The sequence below is a fragment of the Mesoplodon bidens genome (assembly GCF_964165515.1).
Source record: "Mesoplodon bidens genome assembly, chromosome: 4".
Classification (NCBI taxonomy): domain Eukaryota; kingdom Metazoa; phylum Chordata; class Mammalia; order Artiodactyla; family Ziphiidae; genus Mesoplodon; species Mesoplodon bidens.
The window spans coordinates 32,719,121-32,731,405 of record NC_138160.1 but is presented as its reverse complement, the minus strand read 5'-3'; positions in this window follow the sequence as shown (position 1 = coordinate 32,731,405).

Below are 12,285 nucleotides of genomic sequence, written 5' to 3'. Positions count from 1 at the left end.
TGGCCAGATGTCCAGAAACCAAATCATAATCATCTTTTCAACTATTGTCCTTGAATTCCTTGAGCTATTCATGATTCTTATAACCTCGAATATCTGTTTATGTCATCAGTGTCAGTTCAAATCATGGATTCCATGGACAGTTTGATAAATGATCTTCAATTTTATCACAGGCAAACGCATTATGCTTCCATCAATGGTTTTGTTTGTGTGAGCACTTAGGGAAAGTGTCCACAGATCTATTTCTAGGTAAAAATTTAGTTTTAAGAGTATTGCTTTGCCAATTTTTACAGGTTTCTACTTTGGGTCTATCTGGATTTTTGCCCCAAATGCCTCCCCACAACAGGCATGCAGGCGAACCTGAGGTAGAAATATTATGTGTCTTTTTACTTGATTCTTGCTTATCACAGGCAACTAACTACTAACTACTAACACCAATACCTAACTAGCACCCAGATCAAGAAACAGAACGTCATCGGTGTCATGAAAACCATCACCCTTTCCTCCAATCGCCAATCATTACTCTTCCAAGAGTAGCCACTATCCTGACTTGTAATACTATAAATTAATTTGCCAGTGTTTGAACCTTTTATAAATAGAATCATATAATACGTACTTGACTTTTTTCCCTCAACATTATGTTTGTAAGATTCACCCATACTGTCACATAAAGTTGAAGTGCCTGCTAACATTATTGTGATGTCTGCCAAGGAAACTGTCTATTGTCATGTTAACGCAACAAAAATGATGACCAACCTTGACTCCAAGTTCTCCTTCACTTGAGGCATCTTGACTCTTGGCATTTACAGTTGTTTGCTTACTGAATGGTGTCAGGTTTCTACGGCTCTGAGTGCTGGCTCACATTACAGTTAAGTGGAAGCAAGAAAACTCAGGCAGCTTTTCATGGAAAGAAAGGCCTGCCACAATTTCAGGTTTTGTGGTAAACAAACAGAGAAATGAGAGACATCATCTCTTGAGTTTTCCAAGATTTTGACAGAAGGAGGTTGTGGAGTTGGGGACATCAGTAGGTCATGTCAGAACTGGGAATCAGACCCATCTCTACCTCTGGGAAGGTGGTGGGTGAGGGTGTTGCTGGGAGAAGAGGAGGGACGAGGACAGTGCAGGTTCAGGGCAGGGAAGGAGAGGCAACAGAGGGTCCCAACACCTGGAGAATCTAGGGACAGGAAGGTGGTGATCCAGACAGGTAGCCTGCACTAGGAAGGTGGATGTGAGGATGAGCAGGTGAATATCCTGGCAGGTGGGCTAAGCATGACCAGAGGTGGTGGGAAGGAAGGGAGTAGTCACAATCAAGAGTGCTAGTCAACCAAAGTCATGGTGCCATCTGGAGTTAAGGGGTAGACCCTAATCTTGGGGGATGGGGGTTACAAGAAGAACAGTAAGACAGAAGAAGCACAGTGATTAAATCCTAAAGCATTCTGGATGTCATTTGAATGTCAGTCACTGAACTGGGCTCTAGATTGTATTTATTTATTTATTTATTCATTCATTTATTCAACAAGTTTTAATTGAGCATCTACTATGTGTCAGGCACTGTTTGAGGCATGGGATAGAGCAGGGAAGAAAACAAAATTCTTGCCCCTTTGGATCTTATATTTTCATAAGGGAGACAGACATCAAACAAAATAAGTAAACTTTTTGCCAGGTTATCAGGCAGTAAGTGCTCTGGAGAAAGATAAACCCAGGTGGAGAGACAGGGAGTCTGGAGGATTCAAATTTTAAATAAAGAGGCCAGGGAAAGCCTCACTGAGAAGGTGACCTTTGGGCGTATCCTTGAAGGAGGTGAGGGGGTGAGCCCACAGACACCTGGAGGGGACCATTACAGGCAGAGGAAACAGCTGGTGCAGAAGTGAGTGAGAGCGTGTCTGGTGTATTCAGAAGACAGCAAGGAGGACAGATGGCTGGATTTGTACAAGTGAGGGGCAGAAAGGAAGATGAGAGAGGAAGCCGGTGAGGGATGCAGGTGAGGAAATCATCTAAGCCATTTTAAGCCGGTCGTTCTCAACTGGGGTCAATTTGTTTCCCAGGGGACATCTGGGAATATCTGGAGACATTTTTGGTTGACACCACCGGGGGCTTTTTTTTTTTTTCCAAGTGAGACTTTAAACAATTCAAAGCGGGCTCTTTACATGCACAGGAAGCTCCCATCCGGGCAAATAGTGGCCAGCAGGTTGGACACTAGCATTAGATTTCAAAATAGTCTCTGTAAATTGAAGTAGTCAGAAACAAACAGATATGAAGTCATTTCATAAAACCTGTTACTGAAGTCTATTATACATAAAGAACAATGTACACATTATAAATGCACATATTGATGCATTTCCACAAGCAAAACACCAATACCTAACTAGCACCCAGATCAAGAAACAGAACATCATCGGTGTCATGAAAACCTTCACCATTTCCTCCAATTTCCAATCATTACTCTTTCAAGAGTAGCCACCATCCTGACTTGTAATATTATAAATTAGTTTGCCAGTTTTTGAACGTTTTATAAATAGAATCATATAATACGTACTTGACTTTTTTCCCTCAACATTATGTTTGTAAGATTCACCCATACTGTCACGTAAAGTTGAAGATTGTTCATTCTCATTGTCATAATATGACATTGTGTGAAGATAAAATAGTTAGTCTATTCTACTTGGATGGGCATTTGGATAGTTTCCAGTTTCAGGTTATTACGAGTAGTGCTCTATGAAAATTCCAGTACATGCCTTTTAGTGAACACATGTACACATTTCTGGTGGGTATACATCTAGGAGTGGAATTGCAGGGTTATAGGAGAGAAAAGATGTCTTAATAAGATGAAATGTAGCATATTATAGCTATACCAGTAAACAAGTTGTATAAATATGATAGGGAAGGTTTGGATTAGTTCAAGAATGAAAGAAAAAGCCCAGAGCCCAGGATAGAAAACACTGCGACAGCAAGGATGCAAAGTAGAATGTAGTTGAAGCTACAGAGAACAATGTGTGTAGATAGGCATGTAACTTGCAGAAATCAAGTGGCAGCTATGTGGGGTAGTAAGGGGCTTGGGTAGGAGTCAGAAAGACTTGAGTGTGAACCTTGCTCTGCCAAATATGGCTGTGTGACTTGGGTGCATCACTTGACAGCTCGAAACTTTGACTTTTCCATTGCAGGAAATACAGGCTGTTGAGAAGATTAAACTCATTCATTCAACACCTATTGATTGAATACCTACCTATGTGCAGGGTACTGGGGACTCAACGGTGAACAAAAAAGAAGGGTCCTTGTCCTCATTGATTTTACTGGGAATAATACACTGAATGATGATCAGTTAATTACAACTATGGTAAGTTCAATGAAGGGATCAAACCTCGTCTGGGGGTCAGGGAGGCTTCTCTGAGGCCAAGCAGACGTGAGCCAGGACAAGGGTTGGGGTGAGAATTGCAGGCAGATGAAACAGCACAAGGGAAATCTAAGGAGGGAAGAAGCTTGGCAGGTGTGAGGAAAAGAGACAGTGAGTGTGCAGACAGAAGGCACATGGAGGGGCAGGCAGACTTTTTAAGCGATGAAATTTATAGCAATTGATTTTTTTTTTTTTTTTTTTTTTTTTTTTTGTCGGTATGCGGGCCTCTCGCTGTTGTGGCCTCTCCCGTTGCGGAGCACAAGCTCCGGATATGCAGGCTCAGCGGCCATGGCTCATGGGCCCAGCTGCTCCGCGGCATATGGGATCTTCCCGGACCAGGGCACAAACCCGCACCCCCTGACCCATCGGCAGGCGGACTCTCAACGGCTGCACCACGAGGGAAGCCCAACAATTGATTTTTAAAGGTTTTAAACTGAAAGCAAGGAGAGAGCTGGGAAATGGACAAAATCGGATAAGTGCAAAGATACAGATTGATTTGTGCATTTCCATATTTATCCATGAATTCATTTGCATTTATGGGATGTGGGATTACCAAGTGAATTTCATAGTGTATGAAATTATTTGAGTATCCATAACTATTAAATGGATGAATACATAAATAGTAATTTATGAAGTTAACACAACTTGAAAAAAATCTGTTTAATATTGTTTAATTTTCTTTGCTCTGATATTAACTTAGTTTGAGTAGATCTCCACTCTAGTAACAGTAGCTAATATTTATTGTGTTACTGTGTACCAACTTCCATTCTGAGCAGGACGTAACAAGTATATATTCTCATTTAATCCTCATCCCAACAATCCAGGGAGGTATGTTTTATTACTATCCCCGTTTTACTGATGGGGAAGTAGACACTGAAAGGAACACTGACTCACTTGCCTGAAATCACCCAGTTAGTAAGCACAGAGGCAGGATTCACACTCAGGCAGTCTGATTCCAGCCCACAAGCTCTCAATGACTACTCTTAATAGCTTCCAGAAAGAGGTCACAAATGTGCCAACATGAACATCTGGTTGGTTGGATTGCTCCACTTCTCATTGTAAATTAATAAATTAACATTGTGCAGTACACATTCATCTCTGGTGAGCTGATTAGCATGACTCGATTCCCTAGGGCTTTATCCCTTCATAGTGGACTAAGAAGGCTGAGCTTTCAGACTTGCCAATCCAGCTGTGGATCCATGACTGCACCTCAGGAGAGTGATAAGTGTAGAGATTGGGGAGGGTCCAAATCCTGCTGGCCTTGGAGACCATGGAAGTCCTTCACATTGTTCTCTTAGTGCAGAAGGGAGCAATATGATTGGTTAAGAGGTGACTGAAATAGTCTGGGTGAGAGATGCTGGCCAGTGTGATGGCAGTCAAAATGGAGATGAAGTGAGGGATTCTAAGTAAAAGGACTCGCAAAATGCTTGGCACATAGTAGGCACAGTGTAGGGGGTGGATATTGTTAACAATGAAGGCAAGATCATTTCAACCTAGCAGGCCAAATTTCATGGATTGGAAATTGTTGTCTAAAGCCTGGCATTGAGAAAGATTTCGTACCTTTTGCAGATCTGCATGGAAAGAGTTCTTTGATGGATTGGAGATGTCTGCCGTGAGAGCTGGATCAGCAGCTGGTAGCGCATATGCAGAGGAGTGCTTTAATAACGATCTTCAAGTACAGATAAGATTCTTACACTGATGATTTTGAGTCATTTTTCTCTATAAAAATAATATTAAAATACAACATGAAATATTATATGATATGAAAGATAGGCTTAAACTATAAAAGGATTTCTTTTTAATTAAAAAAAAGCAGTAACTAATGGATGGTGGATTATACAGGCTTACAGAATTGACTTTAGGTTCAGAAATATTCATGGACAATGCACTGCAAACAGAGGGTTCCACAGGCAAATTAATTTGACTTAGGTCAAATACTTTATCCCCTCATAGAGATCCATGATGCATATCAGCAAGTTAAAGGTGCAGGAAATGAAGCACACTGCACGAAACCTCTTTAATGCTCTTGCACCAGAATTTTCCAAATTGATGTGACCGTGGAAATTCTTTTTCATCTAACACTTATTAACATATCAGAGAAACATGATAACATCTGCACTGGTATTGTGTTATAATAACATGAGGCTGTGCTACAAAATTTGGAATACCATCTTTTTTGGTCCTGGATTTTGTGGAGCTCAATCAGTGGGAGAAAGAGAGAGGGAGGAAGAGACAAGTCTGCAGCATTTACTTGTTTTTAAAGAACCATTCTCACTTAGTAAGAATTGGTTGTATATATGGTTGTATGTCGATTGTATATTGGTTGTATATGTATGACTTTGCTACTGACGATATTTAACCTTTGGCTGATAAAGGTCAATTCCTAGCCTGAACCCATGTTCTGAAGTCCCTTGAATCTGAATGACCCAGCAGACACACAGATTCCACAGATGTGGGTCAGTCTCAGAACACTAGGGCTGATTCATTTAAAAAGTTTCCAACTTTCAGTTCACTGCTTGGTACATAAAAGGCACTCCACAAATATCTTTTGAGTAAATGAACGAATACGTAACTGAATAATAATGGACACTATTTGTTCTCAGAAGAAAAGCTAAGTATGAAACTACTAGGTATTGTACCAAATCAAGGAGAAATTTTCAATTAAACAATAAGTCTGAGAAATAAACAACATTTCATTTTTTGTTCTATGGAGAATTAGCAAGTTACATCTACTCTTGTTTGAGTTATACATACTGAAGAAAGTAGTGTCTTTGGGCAAAAACTGGTTAATGTTATTGAGTAACTTTGTCCTTTAATAACTTGGATAGGTTTGTATTATCAATTAGACAAATCACATAATCTCCTTGTTTTCTTGTCTCCTGGACTAGGTGACCTCTAAAGATCTTTTCAGTTCAAAAGTGTCTGTGAATCTGTTCACTTAAAAATGTTATGCTTTGCGCTTGCAACATTGGAAAAGTGCATAATATTCATTATAAAACCAGGTCTGAGTCCAGATTGAAAGAGCCCCAGGAAAGCAGAGAATTCCAGAACATTTTGCAAGAATATCCTCACTCATTAAAGGAATGTTCATAAGAGGAAAACAAGAGCTCTGTTAACAGATTTCCCTGCAGAAGAGCTGTGTGAAGGCCCTTTCACTAAATATATCATGCTTAGAGAGGGCAGCGGTCTCCTCTGTGGCTGTCTTGATGGGCACGGGTAAGCATGGGTCAACAAGGGCACTGGTGTGACACGGACCCTATTATGAGCCAACACTTATATGTGCTTATTAAGTAGCAGCCACTGTTCTAAATGCTCTAGTTATACTAATTCGTTTAATCCTGACAACAGCCCTGTGAAGTAGGTGTAATGATTATGAAAATGAGGACTTTACAGATGGGTAAACTGGGGCATAAAAGGTTACATTTGCTCAGGATTATGGACCTAGTAAGTGATGGAGCCAAATTTGAACCCAGGTGGTAGAGATCTAGAAGTCCTGCTTGACCACTCTGTTCTACTGCCATCTCAGGATATTGTCTAGCCTTTGATGAAAGCTGAAATAGTCCAAGTCACCCCACATTTATGGAGAGCCCACTCTGCTAAATGCTGCTGGGAACTGAGGGGGGTGAAATGATGAGGACTTCATTACTGTGTTTACCCAGCTAAGAAATAAGCAACTCCGTCCCGGCAGAATGGAATGAGTTACCAGAATAGAAATTCTGGGGAAAGAAGAAGGTAGAATTTGAGCGAGTCCTGAAGGATGGAATTTTGATAGATAAAGTGGGAGGAGAACATTTCAGGTTCAAGCAACAGCATGGATTATATGGTGTGCCAAATAGGCTTGTCTGCATAGATTGTGAGATGGGCAGTAAGGAGTTGATGGGTGGCTTTTAGAAGGTCCTGAACACGGTGCTAAGGAGACTAAATGTAATTCTATAGGCAACAAGGAGCAATTTGGCTTTTCCTTGGAGTATAATTCTGGAGTTAGCACGGTGGGCTATAGCCTAAGCAGGAGGAATGAGAAATTAAATCAGGGCAGTTTCAGTAACAAATGTAAAAAGGGATGGTGTAGTGGATATTGTGATATAGTGCCCAGACCCCACTTCAGGAACAAAGGTCTTACTCTCCAAGTCACCGGGAATGCTGCCATCAGAGAGCCCTCAGCTGTCAAGCCCCTTTATCCAAGGTCATGCCCTCTTGCTGGATGACTGGCATCCAGTGACTGATTGCTGCAGGGGTATAAAGGCCCCTACCCCTCACTCCAGCTGGGGACAGCTCTGAAGGATCATCCCAGCTTCAGAACTCCTTGCACTGCAGCTGAACTTTTTTCTCTGCCCAATCCTGCCTCCTTCCTTTTCTTTTTGAAAGGCTGTTATCCCAAGAGCACTCCCTAATCAACCTCCTCCTTCCTGCCTTGTCTTCATCCTGGGAAACTCAACCTGCTTCCAATGGCTGCATGGTGCTTTGCGGGAACAAAACCCACAGTTGGGTATCTCTGTGGGTATGTAGCAAGTGAAAGAGAAGGCAAGTCAAAGATGCCCAACCAAGGTAGCTAGAAGAATCCCGGTCTAAGCTAGCATGGTGTCTCCACTGGACAACTGTAAAAGGCCCATTAATGACCTCCCTGCTTCTCTTCTTGACCATCACAGGGATGATCCACTCTTCATACATATGCCAGAGGGATCACATAGAGAAGAAAATAAAAAGTCCCTATCCTCCCTACAATGCACCCCCTAACCTGGCCCCCTGATACCTCTCCAACCTCTCCATGCTTCCCATGTTACCCACGTTCCAGCCACCCTGACCTCTTTGCATTTCTGAAACATTCAGCCATGCACATATTGGTCCCCAGATATTCCCTAGGTTCCATCTCTCATTTAATTTATACCTCTTCATTCAAAAACTCCTTCTCTGGGAAGCCTCCCCAGTTACCCCATTTAGAATAGCAACCTCTGTCATTTTCTATCCCTCAAACCCACTTTATTTTTTTTCCAAAGTACTTATTTCAAGTTGACATTGACACAGTATTATTTACCTATTTGATGGTGTGTTTTTCCCTCTAGAATGAGAGCTCCATGAGGACAAGAACTGTGTCCTTCTCTGTTATATCTCTGGTCAGGAACATAATTTGTGTATAAGTTAATGAAAACCAGGGACATAGGAGGAGTGTACTTTCAGTAGAAAGAAAAATGAGTTTCATTTTGAATACCTTGAATCTGAACAGTCTTTAGATTAGTCACATCAGAAGTTTAGAAGACAGTTACCAATTCAGGTTTCTAGGTAAAGACAGAGAAGTGGAAGTTCCTCTGAGTGTCCAGAACCCTGTAAAGTGAATGGGGGAGAATAAGCTAGAACAGCAGTTCCCAAGTTGCTCTGGGGAATATTAGTCTCATGAGAGGCTCTTTGAAAAAAAGAATAGCATGGCCATAGTCTTTCAATGGAACAGAACCCAATCCAAACAGATGTAATAAAAGAAAAGTAAATAAATAAGCAAAGAAAGAGACAGAGACAGAGAGACAGAGAGAGAGACAGAGAAAGGAAGGAAGGGGAAGGAAGGGGACTCACTGGCTCACATAACTGCAAAGTCCAGAGGCTCAGGCTGGTCCAGATCCAGGGACTCAAAGAGCGATACCAGAACTTGGTCTCTCTTCACCTCTCAGCTCTGTCCTTCTCTTCTCTGAGTTACTGCACTCTCAGCCAGCCTCCTTTGAAATGGACCAAATGGCAAGTAGATCACCAGAATTGGTTCCAATTCCTTCAATCAGCAAACCCAGCTAAACACACTGCCTCTTCCACAACAGTTTCCCCCCACCAAAAAAAAAAAAAAAAAAATTAAGGAATCAGGCCTAAGGAGCTGGTCTGGCTTGAGTCATGCACCCAGAGGGATGTGTTCTGATTCTGAGTCTGGGGTGTATCTGATATGGTGTGCTAGAGGCCCCTACAACTCAACTCTGCACATCTCTTCCCAACTCCACATTCAGTAATTTCACTTGGTAGCTTGAAACTGGCCACGGTGGGAGTATTTACACCATGGAAATTGGCAAATGCTATAAATCAAGGTTTTTTTCTGTGGAGAATTGGTTGTTAAATACTTACCAGTACATCACTCATCTTATGACCATTTCTAAAGCAAAGCAATGGGAAATGGACCTCCAGAACTGAAGGACTAAGAATGGGGTAGGGGGTGGCTCTCTAATGGGAAATCAGGATATTGTTACAGAAAGATGGGAGAATGAATGTTGGGCGGTGTCCTCTACACCGTATATTATGTTATATTGTATTATCACATTGCATCACATCACATTATATTATAATTGGAGATCTGTAATGAACTAATGGCTCTACAGGCCTATAATCTAAAAAGCTGTGTGGCTTTATTTAACCCATTGTCACCCAAACATCTCTGATTAGGGATTCCCTTTTTTCATAAAACTCAGATTAACTTCTTAACATCTTTGGAAACTAGTGAGCCAGACTATAGAGACAGCAGATAAGGGAACTAAGGATAAAAATAATATTAATATGCAGATCTATTGCTGTGTTAGTGGCTGGGAAAAAAAAAACAATTCTTTTGTTTCCCTCTCCCTTGAATAGCAATTAGAAAATACCTAAAGTAAAGAAAGCATTGATTTTAAGCCAGCTGAGATATATGCATATTTTATTTTTACTTTTAGCCAATAAAAAAGGTTTAAAATCAAAGGAACAACAAATTTCCTATATATTTTAGGCTGGAGAGTACATGTTAATTTCTAATACTTTTGCAAGCTGTAATTAACCGTGTGTCTTTGAGAAATCAAATGTTAAGGTTTTAAGCATTTAAGTATGAAACTTAATCTAGTGATATGATAGGAACAAAAAATGAAAAACAGAGAGCAATAGAAAACTATTTATACTTAACTAATAGGAAATTGATTACACTCTGACTATGTTTTGAAAGGGTCTTACAATGCAAACGTCATGAGGATAAGGGCTCTGTTTGTTTTGTTCACTGTTGTATCCTTAGCACTTGTATGTAGTAAGCGCTCAATGAATATGTATTGAATATTGAATTTAAAAATCTAAAATTGATGACAGAGGGATGTTTTTATCCCATCTTATGTTTCCTCATAAACCTGCCCATCACGCATCCCTTCATTTAGGATTGATCTCCCTTCCACAGACCTGATCACAAATCTCCATGGCCATCTAAAAGATTTTATGTTTTTTCATGCTCTCTCCCCAACCCCTTTTTTGCCCTGCGTTGCAAACTTAGTAAGGGTTGCATTTCTACCATTTGCAGGAAAGGAATCGTCATTGATCAGTCTTCACTGATGTTTATTATACTGAAAACTGTATTTGTGAATTATTGATATTCTTTATTCTTTAACTGAAATTTCTTATTGCCTAAAGATGGACAAATGTATTGAAAATCCAGGGCTCAATAAATATAATTCTTGTGTAATTCTAAGAAACTCCTAACAAAACTGCTGTGTGTAAAGATGTTGTCGTACAGCAGAAGCAAAACCTACACTCTCTTTAAATCCGTTGGAAGCATCTGGGGATGCTCCTGGCCGTTGGGGTTTTGAATACAGAGACACTTTCATTTGGAGGGAAGCAGTAACCCCACAGAGGTAAACGGTAGTGTGAAAATCTGATCGTGGGGTCTCAGTGCAGAGGGGAGAAGCTTGGGGACAGTGGGATGGGCCAGGCCCTGCAGACGCAGTCCTGTACGACGTGGCAGAATGCAAATAATACCCAGAAGAAATAGCACATCATCTATCTCACTGAGTAATAAAATCCGAAACAGGGATGTAATGAGAGAAAGAGTTAGATTCATGCCGACAGAGGCAAATGAGAGGAGCAAATTGCGTTAAGGAGAGACTGGAGAACATTCAGACCAGGCCTTCAGATTGAGAAGGGCTCTGTATAGCACTTGGTCAAAGCTCAACTTTGTCAGAACCTCACCTACAGCAGCAGCAAATTGTAGGTGAGATCCTAGTGAAGCTCCTGAAACTAGAAGCGGCAAAAGGGTTAGCAGTCAGACTGGCACTGATAGTGGAACACAGCATCCAGTAATTAGGAGTGTAGGTTTTGGAGGCAGACTGCTGGGGCTTGAATTACACGGTTGTCAATGTCCATGTGGCCTCCTTTGTAAATGGGGGGGACAACCCTCCCTGCAACTCACAGGGTTGCAGAGAGGATGGAGTGAGGTGGTACACAGTACCTGGCACTCTGTAAGTGCTCAATAAATGTTCATTGCTGGTATCTAGCAAGTAAGTGTTCTGAACCCTACTTTTAGCCAGTGTCTTCTAAATCACTATAATGACGTTCGAATTAGACTGGAATTCAGATCTTTGTTATTTTACTTCGAGCTTCCGTCTCTTCACCTGTAAGTGGGACTAATACCTATAACACAAAGAAAGTGCCCAGAGATGAGACTACTCATGTTAATCACCAATCAATACTCATATCTCAACTTGAGGGTCACAGGTATACCTGTTTCTCTTTCCTAGAGTTAAGAGAAAAATCTAGCGAGCTTAGATTAATGGATGTAGTCCAGGTTAGGCCTATCTAGGTGGGTAGAATAAGATTCTATGAGCACTCGAGTTTGAATTGGATGGTATCTTAATTTAGGTAGCGTTAAGGTTTCTGTCAGCTCTTTGAGTGTAAGAGTCTGTGATTAAACAGCCAGGAAACCCAGATTTCTTGGGCATGTCACAGAAAAGAATCTCAGAGCTGCAGACTTGTTTGAGAGTGGTGTCCTCAGTTACCTTAAGTTCCAGCAGGGAAATCATCAACAGCAATGTCGCTGTTGGCCGGAGCTGCCACAGTGATGGCCACTTCTGTTTTCCAATATGAGACCCAGGCGGTGTACCAGATTACGTGCACAAAGGAAACTCCAGGGACATTGCAGTTATTAC